Source organism: Lepidochelys olivacea (assembly GCF_965140295.1).
Source record: "Lepidochelys olivacea isolate rLepOli2 genome assembly, chromosome: 5".
NCBI classification, from domain to species: domain Eukaryota; kingdom Metazoa; phylum Chordata; order Testudines; family Cheloniidae; genus Lepidochelys; species Lepidochelys olivacea.
In genome coordinates this window covers 57656377-57670698 of record NC_140415.1, presented here as the reverse complement: position 1 = coordinate 57670698, position 14322 = coordinate 57656377, and positions in this window count along the sequence as shown.

The following is a 14322-nucleotide window of genomic DNA, read 5'->3' as shown; positions in this document are numbered from 1 at the left end:
ATGGGGGAAAAAGCTTAAGGGTTTCATAGCTCAAAAATACACGTTTTCACCCACCACCAAATTACCCCTTCTGCCAATACTGACCAGTCCATGGTATTCCAGAGCCATTGCCATTCCTGATAGCATCACTTTTAGAGAATTTCTAGAGATGCTTTTGTCAAGAGGACAGCTCACAGTCAAAGCATGCTGCACAGCCAGCACTGAGATTCATCAGGATTTGCCATTCAGAATCTCAGTTCATCCCATCTCATTTCTTAATTAAGCTGTAGACTCGCTTTCTAACTTTTATCCCTCCATCCTTGTGAAACAACTAGGATGCCAAACGTATTCTGCAGCTGGAACTGCAATGTCACACACACAATTGCACTTAACTGGCACAATGATGTTTTATTTACCACCTCTATTGCCAGCTTCTCATAGAGTCACACCCCAAATCTTGTTTGAGCAGTGAATTATTTATTTTGCTGGCAGAAAAAAAAATTCATCCATATAGGTCCAATGCTTAAACAAGTGGACAGCTTCTCCTTCACAACTGGATACTCTGGGTGGAGGATAGATTGTTTTGATTGCATTTCTATGTTCCAAATTATTTAGTTCATCTTATTGGCACTTCCACAGCTTTTTGGCACTGGTCATTTAATAGCTCACTAAACAGAAAAGGGAGAAAGGAAAATGTTGCTCAATGGTGTCACTGTTGGTTTGCTAAGGCTGGCAGCTCTCTCCATACTGCGGTGGATGTATTGCTTCAAAATGTCATAGATGAGTGTAGATACTTGGTGCCAACAAGGACTTCCACGCTTTCCACAGCTCAGTCTCTTGGTACAATTACAGCAAACATTTCCAATGTAAAATATCTGCTATGTCACAGATGAAAACATTCCAGATGCCTGCTATTGACATTTTATTACTTGAGCTTTCATAAGCATCCCTGTTCCTCCCCCCCCCCCCCACCAAAATCATACTTCCCCTTTAATTCTTGGGCCAGATTAGAAAGGAGGAGATGAATGCATGGAAGACCACTCTCCACATGTAGACCAGGGGTGGTGGGGAGGGAGAGAAACAACATGGTAACTCACCCACCCCTTTAACACTGCTTTGAAAATATCCCCCTTAGTGTCCACCAAACAGCAGGAAAAAAGGCTGCAGCAAGGTAAGAGTACATCCCATCTTTTAGTTAAAAACCCAAAAATGTTATCAGATGTCATATACAGGGCAACAAATCCAAAAAAATCTTACTCTGATTTATTGAGTGGAGAGAGAACTGAGGACACAGCCACTGGAGTATAATGTAGAGAAAAAATAACTTTTCAGAAGCTGAAATACCCCAGGTTCCAGCATAATAAAATGGTGTTCTGAAAAGCTGACTTGCATATTTTGGCTGTGAGCACCAGAAAAATACCGCAAACAAAATATTTATATTGCTTATAAAACACTCAAGCTGAATATTAAAAGCATCTGTTTTCAAGGAATATACTGTAATTAAAAAGTACTTGAAGTGAATCAAAAGGCTAGATTCACAAAACATTAAGCATGTCATAAACAAGCCAATTGACTGGTTCAATATACCAAGTAATAGATGGACTGCAGTATAACAAGGAAATCATTGCATCCATGGGCTCTGCGTATGACATAAACCACATCAGTAAAGAACAGGTGATTCATAAGGGTGAATTTATGCTAGACTAGTGCTCTTGGTAAATGAAATTGGTGTGTTTGTGTGTGCATATGAGAGAGAGACAGAGAGAGACAGAGAATGAAACACAGGTGGAGGTGCTAACCTAGTTGAATTCAGAAAAGGTGTGCAAAGCCCACCAGGAACTAAAAAGCCTGTCCCCTCAGGCAAGGGAGGGGCCACAGGACTGAGAAACAATTGAATGCTTGGGACAGTGGGAAAAAATTGGAATAGGAGACAGGGTCAAATGTATAAAATGAGGGAACTACTTGGAGACACTGATCAAAGAACTCTGGACAATCCATAAATGAGTCCAAAGAATCAGTGGATAACACCTAGAGGAACTCTGCATGGATACCTGAGACAACAAGGGAATGGGGTGAAGGTGCTGAACTGACAGTTCTGAAGACTGGAGTCTGCTGTTTTTCCCAAAAGTGGTACAGCGTGCGAAATGGTAATGCAAGGTGCTCCACCATCAGGTCATCTTGTTGTCTGTGCCCACATTGCACCCATCATATGTCTGCCTGGCACCTCTTGTGAAAGGAAACCTCCTCTCATGGGAGAAATAACCATACTGAAAAATAACCAAACTCAAATTAGTTTTATCTGCCTCTGGCCTCAGAACAGGCTAATCTCTTTAAAAGGGTTTTTAAAGGTTATGGGGGGCAAATATTTTTTAAAGAGGAGTCCCAAGCACCAGGACAAATACACACACAGTGTCAGGCCTGGTTTATGCACTTCTGTGTGCAAAGTTGGTGAACAAATATGTAAAGGGCTAGTTAGTCATCTATATCTGCCATCTTCCTACCTCCATCTTCTACTCTTACTTTATACTTCCCTCCCTTCTACCTCTTATGCCAGTACTTCCCTCAGCAAGCACTCTTGGAGTGCCTGAGGGGTCAAAAGATGGGAATCATGCAAATATTATCAACCCAAGTACACCAGACACTTAGGTGCCTGAGCTGACATTGGCAGGGTATGCCAGAACCCCAAATCCAAATGTCTTTTAGATCCTAGTAAAACCATTCACTCTCTATTTTTATTGCCATACCCTGAGCTACCCAGTCTCCCTTGCAAGACTGTTGTAAAACCTCAAAGCATTTCAAAGAAATCTGCCTTCACTTTTGCTCAATTCTGCAATTTCTCTCTCGTAACAACACTTCTTATACTCTTTACACTTGTTTATTGTTCAATTGCTTGACATTTCCACTATCTTAAACCTAGATCAATAGAGATAATCATTTTTACAAATATGAAAGAGTATTTTATATTTTGTCCCTGCTCCCACTTTGACTTCTTTAAGTTATTTATTAATTATTATTATTATTATTTATTCAGCTTATGGTAGTGCCCACAGACCCTTGCAGAATCAGAGCCCCATTTTGCTAAGCACCATACATAGATAGTCCGAGAACACAGCATGTAAACTGTGAAGTGTAATGGCAAATAAGGGCTTGATTTTACAATTGGCGTTTTCCTAAAATATGTGCTGATGACAGCCATCTTACACAAAGATGTAGAAAACAGCCATCTTCCAGAAAACTACCATCTGTGACACTAGTGGAATTGTAACTGAGTTGCCTTTGGGGCTCATCAGGGCACAACTGACCCAGGTGTGAATGCCCAACAATCAGATGTTGTCCCCAGAGGTTTGATATCGTGGTGTCCTAGCTGTCCGTCTATGACACACTTGAATCCCATCCCCTTCCGGAGTATTAGAGCCCACACTAAAAGAAAAACAGTGAACTCAAACCCAGGGTCATCCAAGGATTTGTCAGGTAGGATCCCACCCTTCTACTCAGGGTTTGTCTCCATGCCACCAGTCGTTTTTGACAGTCTGCCTGGGCCACCAGCCATCCATCCACCAGCCGGCCAGTCCAGGTGTCAAGCTGTCTCAAGCTCTTGGCGAGAACCAGGTTTCCCTCACCAAGGAAGAAGCAGAGCTCTATTCTCCTTCCTGGTCAGCCCCTAACTGAGCTGGGCCTCTTCCTTTTAACTCCTCTCGATGCTCTGACAATGGCTGCAGGTGTGGTAGGGCAGGGCCAATTGTATCCACAGGCCCTCATTAATCCCCGCCCTACCAGTGTGGGGCCTATCTGCCCCACCACAGGTTGGGGATTCCAAAGACTTCATCTTGCTTTCATTTATGGTTCAAACATACAAAAATCCATTAGAGAAATGCAACAACATTTCTGAGCAAATATAGTGTCCATTCCTTTCTCCATAAGTATCAGTGGGAGTTACTGCATGTCAATATATGAAGGAAAAAGCTGAACCTCAAAAACTTCTGTTTAAATAGTTAAGCTACTATTAAACCAGAATGGAAGCTGGTTTACACTGAACATCACAAATGATGCTACTATACATTCAAACAGTTGTTACCAGCAAAATACTCTAGTGGTAATTATAAAGCCTGATGCAACTCCCATTAAAGTTAATGGCAGCCTTCCCATTGACTTCAAAGGTAGTTGGATCAGGCCCCTAGTTACCACTTCAAAATGTCAAGTCCTGTTAAATTTCCATTTTAAAAACAAACGATATATACGCAAATACCACAGAAACGAATGTTGGTGTAGAGGACTTAAACTCCCCCAAAGCAATTGTGAATTAATCTTATCACAGCAAATTACCCTAGCCCTCTTGGGTGGTGTTTGTGTAGCCACTTGCATTTCTATGGGTTATAATTTAAATTTTATTTCATTTTCCTATTTTGTATGATTTTTTAAAAACTGTTATTTTATTCAACAGCTGCTTGGAGTTCTTGATCTAGCTGATGTTCAAAACACACTGAATGGTAACACTGGTAACCTTTCACAGCCTACACAAGATTACCCTAAGGTTCCAGTGACATCGCTGAGCCCTCTCTCTCTCTTCCCCCACTCCCACCACTTTTGAGCTTGTTTGGAAACTTTAGCCTGATTGCCAAAGGGAACAAAAGCCTTTATCAAGATGTGTAATTCCCTGCAGGAGTAACTGAGAAACAAATAATTGTCAAAATTGGAGTCTAATGTGGCAGCCATTGATAAGACTATTATGGCTCCAGAAATTACTTTTGAAGAATGACACTACCTCAAGCTCTCACAAACAACTAGGTAAAGAGGGACAACTCCTGGTCCAAGCCAACTTTTCAGCAGAGTCTTTAGCTGCTCTGCTGTGAACCTGAGCTCTAAAATGGAATATGCATATGTGTATATTGAGGGGAGACTCTGTGAAGTAATGTTATAGAACTATATGAATATCCATCCCCACTTCCTATGGTACTGCTGGAGCATGATGTGAGGGGAGGCAGTAGCTTCCTGTCCTCTCAATAGGAAGAACAAGTTCTTCCATGGCTGACTGAATTAGCTACATGGCCCACAAGAGCCGATGGTTATAAACTCACAGACTTTAAGGCCAGAAGGGACCACTGTGACCATCTATACTGACCTCCTGCACATTGCAGAGAACAGAACCTCACCCACATGCTCCTGTAATAGACCCATATCCTCTGGCTGAGTTAGTGAAGTCCTCAAATCGTTATTTAAAGACTTTAAGTTACAGAGAATCCACCATTTACTCTAGTTCAAACCAGCAAGTGACCCATGCCACGCACTGCAGAGGCAGGCAAAATAAATAAATAAATAAATTGCCCAAGGTAAGGCTCTGTGCCCTATGAAAACATCAACATTCTCTTTTTTATTAGAAATTGTAATACCTATGTTGCTTGAACAAACCCAGAATATTGATTTGATGGCTGTACACATAAGTCTAATTTGAGAATAGGGGAAGCGCTGCTGGGAAAGGGCATAAAGCAAACAGAAACCATTTTGGAACAACACTTGCCAGCTAGCTCTAAAAGCAGATGGGATTTGTTCACTTTTTACATTTTTTTTAAATAGTATTTTTTAATATATGCCATTGGTTAATAATGCACGCCAGAACAAAAGAGCTAATCTTGCTAGCAGTTATCTATTTGATAGGGTTTTTGGGAAGGGAGCATTGGATGCTTCCTGAGTGATGAAGAGGTGGAAAGGAGCTTTTTTTGTAGGAGCCCTGGCTAATAGAGTTCCTATCTGAATTATTATTTTAATGTTTCCAGGGTGTTGTTAGAATACTAATTATGAGTTAGGGCACATTAGGGCACCTAGAGCCTTGTATAGGTGTAATTTTAATTATTGAAATAGAAACAAATTTAATATTATATAGAATCATAGAAAGATCTCTTAGAAGCTCCTCCTCATAGAACTATTCAGTAGATTGCATATGTGCTTTGATTGGACCAAACAAGGATTTCTTACTAAGCAAACATGGGCTTAGATCCTCCAGAGCCCACATATGTTACCTTTTTGGGCACACTATAAGGCCTATCTCTTCGCACAAGTATTTGGGGATGATTCAAGTTGAGGGGGGACTCTATTTATCTGTTAGTATTCTCATTTGCAGTTTATCTATTTAGACCCTGGTTATTCAGCAGAAATATTAAAGCACATTAGATAATATTACTCCCAGTTAAGAATGTAATTAAATAAAATTTCTAGGTAGTAGAGCTGGGTGATTATTGTTTATTAACAGTAACGAGAGCTATATGATCTGAGTTTTCAATCAATCAATTAACAGTCGCAAGGCTGAGGAACTCACAATCTAAGGACAGACATCCAACTTGATGGCATTCAGAGAGAAAAAATGGTTCAGGGGTTAGACTACCAGCTTTGAACTTAGGAGACTTGGCTTTGAGTCTTTGCTCTGCTACAGACTTTGTGTGTGATGCTGAGTAAGTCTTTTAGCATCTGATTTTAATGGGAACTAGGTGCTTTTCTAAATTCCACTAGATGCATATCTGCACCCTTAGGTGCCTAAATACCTGACTCTTAATCTCTCTGTGCCTCTTTTCCCAATTTGTAAAATGGGATAAATAGCACTTCCCTGACTCAGAGTTGTTGCAATACGGTAATAGGGGCATAAAAGTACCTAAGATAGAACTACTTTACACTGTGGCCACTCTAGGCCCTGGAAAAGGCCTCTTCTGTGGGGCTCCATCTCATGGAAGTGCTTCAAGGCACAGCACAGAATCTCAACCACTATCTTATTGTCAGAGGAAATTGAAGTCCAGTGCTAGTGTTCACTCTGTGACTGTGGTATATATTGGCATGTGTACATGTTATTGATAAAACATCTGTCTTGGCAGTAAATCAAAATGTTTAAAATTTTCAGGTCTCTCTATATGATGTGTGTACTACAACAGACTAGAAAAACATGTTTTTAGAAGGGCAAGCATGACATTACATATTATCATATTACTAAACTGGGAGGAGTGGTAGATACGCTGGAGGGGAGGGATAGGATACAGAAGGACCTAGACAAATTGGAGGATTGGGCCAAAAGAAATCTGATGAGGTTCAATAAGGATAAGTGCAGGGTCCTGCACTTAGGATGGAAGAATCCAATGCACCGCTACAGACTAGGGACCGAATGGCTAGGCAGCAGTTCTGCGGAAAAGGACCTAGGGGTGACAGTGGATGAGAAGCTGGATATGAGTCAGCAGTGTGCCCTTGTTGCCAAGAAGGCCAATGGCATTTTGGGATGTATAAGTAGGGGCATAGCGAGCAGATCGAGGGACGTGATCGTTCCCCTCTATTCGACATTGGTGAGGCCTCATCTGGAGTACTGTGTCCAGTTTTGGGCCCCACACTACAAGAAGGATGTGGATAAATTGGAGAGAGTCCAGCGAAGGGCAACAAAAATGATTAGGGGTCTAGAACACATGACTTATGAGGAGAGGCTGAGGGAGCTGGGATTGTTTAGCCTGCAGAAGAGAAGAATGAGGGGGGATTTGATAGCTGCTTTCAACTACCTGAAAGGGGGTTCCAAAGAGGATGGCTCTAGACTGTTCTCAATGGTAGCAGATGACAGAACGAGGAGTAATGGTCTCAAGTTGCAGTGGGGGAGGTTTAGATTGGATATTAGGAAAAACTTTTTCACTAAGAGGGTGGTGAAACACTGGAATGCGTTACCTAGGGAGGTGGTAGAATCTCCTTCCTTAGAGGTTTTTAAGGTCAGGCTTGACAAAGCCCTGGCTGGGATGATTTAACTGGGAATTGGTCCTGCTTCGAGCAGGGGGTTGGACTAGATGACCTTCAGGGATCCCTTCCAACCCTGATATTCTATGATTCTATGATCAATTCATATTTGATTTCATCCAAATCCTCTACTGATTGAACAGAAAAAATCATTGCACTATATGGAGCATTGCTCAAAACTGAGCAAAGTATTGAAGTAGATATAATCCCATTATTCCATTTCTTTTACTAAGTATATTTTTCCCTTCACTAGTTCCTCAGTACGAATTATTAGAGTATAACGTGGAATGCTTTCTTATGATACCTTTTTTTTTAACTTAACAGTGTGCTTAACACTATTAAGAACAAATCAAAGTTTTCTCTCTCCTAATAACACTTATACTCTTTACACTTATTTGTTGTTCAATTGCTTGACATTTCCACTATCTTAAATGTAGATCAATAGAGATAACCATTTTTACAAATATGAAAGAGTATTTTATATTTTGTCCCTGCTCCTACTTTGACTTCTTTAAGTTATTTATTAATTATTATTATTTATTCAGCTTATGGCAGTGCCCACAGGCCCTTGAAGAATCAGAGTCCCATTTTGCTAAGCCCCATACATAGATAGTCTGAGACAGCCCCTCCTTTTAAGAGTTTACAATCCAAACAGAAAAATGAAATATCATGATAATCCCTATTTTGCAGGTGAAATGCTGAAGCATAAAGTGATTTACTCAAGGTCACACAGGAAGTCTGCTGCAAAGTCAGGAATTGAACAAAGATCCCTCGACCAATGCCTTAACCATAAGAACATCCTTCTGATCAATGGCTCTTTAACGTTTTCCTTACAAAGCCTATCAATTTAACTGACTTAATCCTTAATGCTTATTGTTTTTTAAAATATGGAATTTGATCTGTTGTGACAGCAATTGTCATTAACTAAAACCTGCCGCTTGAACCATGTAGTCACATGTGTGTCTCCTTGATGTTGGAGGTATGTTATTTTATTATTACTTCTGTTTAGGAATTCCTGTTCCTATTATATACAAATGCTATTTGGCATTTATGTATTTCAGCTGTTGCAGTGTTAGGGTGAGAGAAAGGAAAGCATGCAAGAGCCAAGGTTTAGGGGCATAGAGCAAAAGAACAAGTGGCTTAAGGTTATGGAATAATGTCAGCCATGTGACAGCAATAAACCACACCAACCACTTCTTTGCTTAGGAAAGATGTGACATGAAAACAGATATAGCTCATACATATCCTGCTGATCTGGGATAGTCAATCCTGCATGGAATATTAGTAATAATGTTCAATCTTCAGTATTTATAATTCCACATAACACCTCTTCTGGGTAATTATTGTTTACTCCACTGAGACTGGACATAAGTAGAATGGACAGTAAAATAAAGTAGATGGAAACTTGTTCCCCAAATCTCACATATGGAATTTCCTTGGTATATTTTCTTCTGGTTCTAGGTGACATGAACTTCATATGAGATGCTTTTCAAGCTTTCGTTTGTAATGACTAAAGCTCAGAAGGCAAGACAAATTGAGTGGGGAAAGCAGGCTAATATGGAAATCCAATAGAGACATTTCAGAGTCTTAGAGAAATTTCATCCCCTCCAATATTTCCCACAGAGGGAATGAAAGGGCTTTGTGCCAAAATCTTTCACAGGGAATAAGTTGAGGTATTGCAGTACCAAGCTGCCTGCCTCTGACCCTGCAAAAGCCACTCTGTTCAAAATGTATACAGTCAAGCTTAAGTTAGCTTTGTGGGGAAGGGATTGCTTGGTGGAGATGAGACAAGGCCAATGGAAAGCCATTCTCCACATCATGTCCCTAGAAACACACTGGGATTTCCCTGAGTAAGTAAATCATGATACCATCAGCACTGACTCATAGGAACTTCTACTCCTTGAGCATTTTGTCACAAGGGAGCAGCCTGGGGGGCTCTTGGCCATGATATGGATCCTTCAGCCCTCCAAGAATGCCTGGAAGGTATTGCCCCATGGGTTCTGGGACATCCAAGGGTTAGCCAAGCTACACCACCTGGTTCCACCATAGGTGGTCAAATCTGCTGCCCAAGTGCATGATACAGAGGAAATTTCTAAGCCTCAAGGCTGCTGGGTTTTTTCTAGGTAACTCTGGCCCTGCTCCATATACTTCCATGGGCAGAATTATTTTCTACAAAATATTTCTCCACTTGCTATTTAAACTTTCCTTGGCTAACCAAATATAAGGCAACAACTTTACATTTTCACTGTAACACACACAGTATGAATTAGCTGTACTGTCTAGAAGCCTTAATAGGTCACCAAACCACTTAAAATGTCCCTTTTGCTTTCAGCAGAAAACTTTGCTTACAAGTCATGTTTCACACCAGAAAAAAAAAGTGGGACAAAGAAATAGAGCAATAAAATACATTTGAAACCAAAGTAAATTGAGGTTTAGGTGCTAGACTGGGACTTCTGAGCTAGGTCCAATTCTTAGCTCAGCAACAGATTTCCCGGATGACCTCAGAAAAATCTGTGTGTATGTGTGTATATACATATACATATATATATATATATATATATATATATTGTATAATATATATATATTTGTATAATATATATATATTTGTATAATATATATATATATATATATATATATATATGTATGACTCAGTTCCCTCTTTGTAAAATGAGAATACTACTACTCTCTTTCTCCCACCCTTTCCTTTGTCTATTTAGATTAGTACTGTCTGTCATGCTGGGGATTTATTATGCGTTATGTACACTGGGGTCCTAAGCTCTGTTGAGGTTTCTAGATATTACTGTAACTCTAAAAAAAACCCCAAAAAAACCATCATTCTCTGGCTTTTAAAGTAAATCCTCAGCGTATATATCTTGTCACACTGTCTGGCACAATATAATAATGAACACTGCATATAACATTTACAGAATTGATGTATCCGCTGGTAACAGTGCTCTCTTTTCTGAATGTCAAGATAATGCCTAAATGGGATCTTGAATACTGGCAGAAAATGCACTGAAATCTGTACTTCCCTGAACTGCAAAATTTTAAAAACAACTACGGTTATTTAATTTCTTTCAGCCCAATCAATGGGAAACAAGATATGGCTAATTATTTCATAGAACTCACAGGCTGGAAGAATGCTTGTTGACAACAAAAATCTAGCTTGAAAAAAGACCATTCTTCTCAGGATGGTAGATTTCTTGACTCATGGATTTTTGAGAGTTTTAATTGTACTTTTTCCAGTTGTGTATCCCAGTTTTAAAAAGGATTAGTCAAATTAAACATTCAGAGATAGGTTTCTCATACAATTTGATGAGTATCCAGAATGTGGTAAAGGAAAAAATGTTGTCTGTTATCTCCTTGAACCTTTTCCTGCAGTGTCAGTTGGATGAGAAAAACTGCATTTTGCAGACAAAAAGAAAAGAGGTTAAGGACAACATAAGAGATTGATTAACCTTATGTTATAAAGCAAGTGTCAATAACAAAATGCAACTGGGCTCCTGCATTGTTTCCTTCTAAATTTCCAGCCTCACACCTGTCGCACCTCAAGATAACTGTCCATCATGGAGTCAAAGTGGCAAACAACTGTGTGGTCTTTTGATAAAGAATAGTGATGCAATTTGTCTCTTCCTTCCACAGATTGCAAATAATGGGCTAACAGCAGGTTACAAGAGCACAAGGAGGGATCTGAATGACTATTAGGGCTGGAAAGCAAGCACAGCTGCAAAACAGCCGAAAGAAACACTTCAGTTTAGATGAAAATCTGAAGTAACATATAAAAATAAAATCTAATCAATCTGCAGATACTCTTTAAAATTAATTATTGCATATATTGGAGACTTCTTTATAATACACTCCACCCTGTTTAATGGGAAATGATTGTAGGAGTCAAGATACATCTCCTATTTGTCAGACAGCATTAAAGTAGAAATAATTCCAATAGGATGGGATTTGTATAATGAGACCACATAACATTTTCCAAAGGGGATCCCTTGACATGGACATTTAGAAATGACACATTTGTAACAGTGTAAAAAATGTAAATGCAACTATACAAATATGAAAAATAGGATCTTGGGGCAAATTCAATGCTGGTTCAATGAAATCTTGCTAGAGTTCACTTTATTTTAGATGACAATACATATTTTCACAGTAATAGCTTCGCACAGATCAATAAATATAAGCTGTCTCCTGCCCCAAAGAGAAGACTATTATCTGTACAAGGATATGTGTATTATATATGTGGCGTTTCAATTAAACAGTCCCAGGTAAAACTACATTAAGTTGGAGTGAAGTCTGAAAGTAACTGTTAGTAATTTAAACGAAAAACAGTATATGGATGTCAGAATTATTCCCAATAAAAGTATTACAAAGCCAAGAACTTCAGGGTTAAGGTAACATTTAAAAGAAATCCAAGCATGTCCGGACACAGAAATGCATAGTTAAGGCACCCAAACAACCTACACTCTGACGTATTGCGATGCTATGAGAAGAAAAACAAAAACACAACCAAAAAAGCCAGCGCCTCAGATCTAACCTATGTTTAAGTCTCCATCTCTCTTTTGCACATTCACCTCCAGGAGCTAGGTACAGGTCATCCAGTGTGATGTAGCTGGTACATGCAGGGCAGTCATAAGGAAAATACTCTGCTACTACTGCCTCAAGAAAATTGGGATGGCCTATTCTCAGGGGCAGAATCTCAGCTGGAGTAAATTGCCCCTTCCAACCCTGATATTCTATGATGTCTATGATGTCACAGCTCCATTGACTATCTCCATTGACTATGGAACTATGACATCTTATAGAAGTTGAGGACCTTCCCCATAGCACCTATCTAGGTGAGGCAGCAGAGAGATAACTGTGGAGAAGTGAGCATGGAAGAAGTGTCTTGTTTGTACAGAGATTCAGATGTTGCTCCAAGTCGTGTCTCTGGCCTCTATCCACTAACATCAACAAGGTGGCCTGATGGCCTCACTTTTTAGCCTGATTCCAAAACCACACTTCCTATTACAGAGAAATGGCTGGACTCGAAGCCTCCAGTCTACTTCACATCAGTATGCTCAGCCACAAACTTGTCTATTGTTGAGGCCAAACCAACAGCAGGCACTCAGCATTATCATGTGGCATTAAAAACTATGTGGGAGGGATGAAGACTCCAAAAAGCCCCTACATAGCTACACACCTGAATATTATGGTATTCCCGTAACTATGAATTATGTCATTTTAACTGTGTTTTTTCAATCTAATGCTTTTTGTTATTGAACTACCAAAAACCGAAGATGAAAAAGGTTTCCTGAGGCATCTGTGTAGAGCATTCCCAGAGGTATTCTGCTTGTGGAGCAGCAATGCAGACAGAATGCCTCCACAGTGCAGGGGATTAGAAAATGATAGGAGTAAGTGACCTGGGCACTTTCCCCAGTGTGGGCTTCAGTTCGCAACTTGTTGTGGATAAGTGTGATGTGGCAAGGAGGTAGAGTTGTAAGAAAGAGTGTTGCTAAACCTCCTGAGAGGCCAGTTTTACAAACTGAGGGCTGAGCTCATTGCTGAGCTTCTGGCCATTCACAAACAAATCTAGAACTCTCCTAAAATCCGATCCTTATTCTCCAGTTCCACTCTTCACCTTACATGGCCCAACCCGCTTCTGGGTGGCTGGGGCTGCTGGAATAGCTACCGTTTCTCTGATGCCTGTGTTCACAGAGGATAGAATTTTTTTATCATAGGGAGCAGGATTCTGGCTCCTCTCCTCCCTTTGAACATTCACTGCAGGGCAGGACAAAAATCTGACCTGAAAAAGTAGAAAAAATTAATTCAAACAAGTCTCTTTAACTCTACAGGTTGGAATAAAAAATAGTTTTAAACAACAAGCTGTGGCAAATTAACCACTTTTACTACAAGCCCCTGCAGCTCCATAGAGAGGGAGATTCTATTTTGTACGGAATGATCCCCAATCAGTAAATTGTATAGGAGAAATCTGAGCTACAATGTTGCTGAGACAAGCAACAAATATCCAATTTTCAAAAGCCACATCAGTGATAGTGATATCCATGTGATAAATAAAACATATCATGTGGTTTGGCAACTTATCATGCACCTTTGACCACTTCACCACCTGGCTCTGGTAATATGCCCACTAATATATCTTCACTGGAATTACTTCTACCATTTTTTATCTCTGAACTGCTTCAAACAGCCACCACTTGTATTTTTAAGCAAATGTCAGAAACTCTTTCCTTCTTTCTTCCAAGTGTGGAATTTTCCTCCCAAAATTACCCTGTCCCCAGCCAAGGGCAGGCAATGTTCAATACTGGAACATTTATAGGCTTAAAATCTGATAAATCACAACCTTGCACAGTTAGAAATTGGGGTTTTATTCACTTGGGAAAGGGAGATCCAGCCTCCCAATGAGACCCATCCCTGACTGATAGCCCTTGAAGGGTCCAGGTTACCAATATTTAAAATCATTACCTTTTCAGACACAGGTAAACTATTTCACATTATTTTTATTAGTTTTTATCTTTCTATCTTCTACATATAATTGAAAGCAGTAGCCAAGCCCCTAGTGGATTGTATGGTGTCTCTCAGAATTACCTC